Source organism: Podarcis melisellensis (assembly GCF_964234715.1).
Source record: "Podarcis melisellensis genome assembly, chromosome: 13".
NCBI classification, from domain to species: Eukaryota; Metazoa; Chordata; class Lepidosauria; order Squamata; family Lacertidae; genus Podarcis; species Podarcis melisellensis.
The window spans coordinates 9,111,217-9,115,619 of NC_138545.1; the positions used below are offsets into that span (position 1 = coordinate 9,111,217).

General features: G+C 41.2%; 1 pseudogene across 1 annotated transcript; it reads right to left on the reverse strand.

Moving 5' to 3' along the window:
• Nucleotides 1-2,923: 2,923 nt before the first annotated feature.
• LOC309356164 (putative ATP-dependent RNA helicase DDX10 pseudogene) lies at nt 2,924-4,182 on the reverse strand (annotated as a pseudogene). The gene is made up of 2 exons: nt 3,484-4,182; nt 2,924-3,294 (listed from the first exon to the last, which is right to left on the reverse strand). The product of its transcript is annotated as a putative ATP-dependent RNA helicase DDX10 pseudogene (transcript).
• Nucleotides 4,183-4,403: the final 221 nt, after the last annotated feature.

The following is a 4,403-nucleotide window of genomic DNA, read 5'->3' on the forward strand; positions in this document are numbered from 1 at the left end:
AATGTTTCTTTGGGGGGGGGATGAAGGGAACTTGGCCCCTAGGAGTTGGCACCTATGTGCTGTGTTTCTTCAAGCACAGTAGAAATCAGCAGAGTGCAAGTGTCAAGGAGAGGAACTGAAGGGAGAATTCACTCTTGGAGGGATATGAGAAACCGGCCAGATGATTCCAAAGGGAATTAATTTGTTCCAATCCTATGGGCTGGATCCCATTCTAGGATTTCCCCAGCTGGCTGTTGGATTCATTGCCAAGTAATTTTCTAAGTAGAGATGGAGTATCCTGACACTTTAGAGGCCAGGTGCAGATTATCTCCAGGTGTCTCTCGTTAACTGGCTTCCTCCTGGCCTCCTTTTTGCATCTGTCTGCCACCTGGAGAATACCATGGAATCATTGAATTGCGGAGTTGGAAAGGGCCATGAGGATCATCTATTCCAACCCCCTGCAATTTTATTTTATTTTTTTCCTGCATAGCTGTCCCAAAATGTCAGCAAAAGACATGTGTAAAAAGTTCAGAAGTTGAGGATTTATCCATGACATGATGCAGCAGGGTTCTCTCCTTGACCCAATATTAGTAATAGGTGGGAAGCTAACAGCCCATACAGAAGGTATCTGGCCAAAATGCAGAACATTTTAAATCGGTGCATACTTAAAAAGAGCAACTGGCAAGCAACAACATGGCTTAAGATTAATCAAGTATTGTAAAAGGTTGCAAAGGAGAAAGGAGTGGTATTGCCATCTTTTCTTTATTGTTCTATTCCTTTGAAGTAGCAACTGAGCATCAGAAAATAAGCCATGGAGTATTGGAGGATGGGCAGAGTTAGGAGAACCTAGCAACAGTTTCAAGGACATATGTGCCCAGTGAGACTGGTGTCTTCATCTTAGGCCCCAACTTTCCTCTTGTGTACAGCTTGTGTAATGTTCACCTGCTACTTCACATTCCATTACAGAGGAGAGACTATTGGTCAAATCTAGGAAGAAAATTATCAGCATGTTTCTTACAAAAAGTGCCACTTGGGGCCCAGGCTTTGAAGGAGTAATTTTCTCATTTTGTAATTATTCAAATCAGTTTAATTTGTCCAGCTGCCCAAAGCTCAAAGGTTTTCCAGAAGGATGAGGAAGTCAAAAAGTATAACTAGTAGTAATCCCAGTAGTAGTAAGAGCTGGGAGTAGGGGCAAGAGGCAGGCTGGGCTCTGTTAATTTCACCTCTGATAGTTTTCTCTTTATTCATCATAGCCAGACTTGAAACAGTAACATTGCTAATCTCATCTATTGAAGGCATGGCTTTGTATCCCTGTAACATAGCAGACGGTTGAGGTGTTTTCCTGTGGAGTCCTTTAGCAGGGTTGCAAACCATCCCTTTGTACCTAAGTGATGAGGATGAGAAAATAATTGAGAGATGCATGTAAATGAAGAATTGGATGAATAATTGAGAGATGCATCTAGAATTAACCTTTGCTGTAAGGATGCTGGGGTTTGTAGTTATATATCTCTTGCCTTCAATGGCATCTGAAATAGATTCTAGCCTGTGCTGGATTACTGATTCCCTCCCTGTTCCCAATGAGTGGTACCAACAAGTTGATCTCTGCATTGGTGGGATGACATCTCAGATAGCTTATGTTTCTGGAGAAATTTACTTTGAGGAACACCCTTCTCAGAAGCTGTTTGAGGTCCCATGGTAAATATATATCTTCTTTTCCCCATGCTTCATTGTTTGAGTGTATTTAAATGAATCATGGATTTATGAATCCATTAGAGCCACAAGGGAAGGAGTGCCGGATGGGATGGGGTGGAATAAGGTAAAGGAAAAGGAAACTTTGAAATGCAAAACTATCAGACTTTAAAACAGATAAAATATCAAACTACTATGCAGAGCACTAATATTAGAATTCAGATACAACTGCTGTTATTGCAACCTAAACGGTTTACCTACAGAACTATAAGATCTTTGTGAATTGTATGATCCGCTTTTGATACAGTAGAATATATTCTTTTGCAGTATTGTGACAAAATTCTACCAGCATGCTCTTGCCTTGGCATTTGCTATAAATGAGATCAATGAAAATCCAATGATCTTGCCTAATGCTACACTTGGATTCCACATCTACGACAGCTACTATGATGCCATGATGACCTATCGAACCACTCTAGATCTGCTCTTCAAATCACATAAATTTGTCCTCAACTACAGATGTGACAGTAAGAAAAACCTCATAGCTGTCATTGGAGGACTTGGCTCTGAGACCTCTTCCCTTATGGCCGACTTCTTAGGTCTCTTCAAGATTCCACAGGTAGGATTTGTGAATGGGGTGTCGGGATTTTCAGAAACAACTCCCTTACCATTTTTCATTCTCATTGTGATTTTATGCTTCATTACATGAACAAGTAGAAAACTTTCCCCTAATTATTATTATGAGGTCTCGGGGCAGTTCACAGAATAAAATCAAAATATAAAACCACAAAATGCATAATCAAGGCAACACATTCCTCTTCCCCTTTTGCATTTTTCTTTCTGACTTCTCTTTTCCTGCCTTTTCTTTCAGTTGTTTTTTCTCTGTGTTTTTCTTTAATCTCCTTTGTATCTTCTTTCTCAAATTTGTCCTCTTCCTACAGCCTCTTTTTTGCTGTTGAGACTGATTCTACCACTGTTGTCATCATCGTCTGCTTTGTCGTGAACAGATTTTTGTGCGGGTGGCCACTGCTGAATTATTTCCCTATCTTCAGTAAAGCACATTTTTTGTGTGTTTACTTTACATTTTCCCTTCAATACTTTTTTTTACCTTTTTGTTTTAGTTATTCTCTTTTTCAGCTTTAAATTTGGTGTACTTGGTGCTACTTTGTCTCCTGTTTCTAAACCAAATACATTCCACCATTTCACTGTCAGCACATTAAGATCCTGAGTGTTGTCGTCATAACTATCACCTTCTTCAAAGAACTGCAGGAGTTCAGCTTCCAAACCCTTGACTGCTATGGGCTCCTCCTCAGTCTCAGTCTGAGCCTGTGATGCATCATCCTCAGTTTCACTGTCTGTGCTGGAGAGTTCTATGTTCTCATCTCCCTGCAACACTGCTGTTTTGCTGAAGAGTGCTCTGCATTTCTCTGCACCATGGTTGCTTACAGGAAAAGGGGCATCTTTGGGCTCATCAGTTTGCTGCAATGGTTTTTCTTTCTCATGCTCATTCTCATGCGTTTTCTTCTGGAACTTCTGAAGATATCATTCATGAGGGGCCACTGCAAGCCCAAGGGAGAGGGCATATTCAGCAATAGGCAACTTGAATACATCAAACACTTCCTTGTTCTTCATTAATCATAGAATCATAGAATCATAGAGTTGGAAGAGACCACAAGGGCCATCGAGTCCAACCCCCTGCCAAGCAGGAAACACCATCAGAGCACTCCTGACATATGGTTGTCAAGCCTCTGCTTAAAGACCTCCAAAGAAGGAGACTCCACCACACTCCTTGGCAGCAAATTCCTTGGCAGCAAATTTCATTAGATAGACCGATCACAGATAGGAAACAAAACACCGTTGCACTCTCTCTTTCAACTCTTGATCTTGAGCCATGAAAGACTGCATCTTTTTCTGGATGTCAACAAGCTTTTCAGGATTGATTTTCATGTTGTTGATAGGAAATTTCTTCTGTGACAGCTGCTGCATCATTCCCTTTTCCTCTGAAGAAAGCAGCGCAAGAAGAGTTTCCCCACCTTCTTTGTATATGGCTGTTCTGCCAACTCTGTGAATGTAAGTATTTGCGTCCCCTGGACAGTCTAGCTGATTGATCCAATTCACAGCAGAGAAATCAAGCCCCTGAGCCACAAGAACAATATCATAGAGAACTGCTGATTTCTTGCACACAAAATAAGGGTAGACTTCCATTCTCTTCCATTCTCTTCATCCGCTGCTGCTTGCCATGAAGAGCCAGTAGAGGTAACCCGGGTCAAAGATGGCAGAAGATACTGAACCTCTTTATAGCTTACTAAAAATACAATACTTTTCTTATTCAGTTACTGGAATAGTGAACTTTGCCTTCTCATGTACCCAGTTACATTCTGGATCTTTCAAGCTCAGCTGGGCCTTCACCGATTTGGTTTGCAAGGCTGAGAAAAGCAGAGTTTGGCTCATCTTTTCTATGATTGCATTCATCGTATCAACAAAACCCATGTCCACAATTCTGCCAGCTTCATTATATTACCAAACCCTGGTGAAAGTCTGTTGAAGGAATTGTGATAGATTAAGCCCTATCTGTGAATTATGGTGAGAGTCCTATGGACTGCAAGAAGATCAAACCTATCCGTTCTTAAGAAAATCAGTCCTGAGTGCTCACTGGAAGGATAGATCCTGAAGCTGAGGCAGCAATACTTTGGCCACCTTATGAAAAGAGAAGACTCCCTGGAAAAGACCCAAAT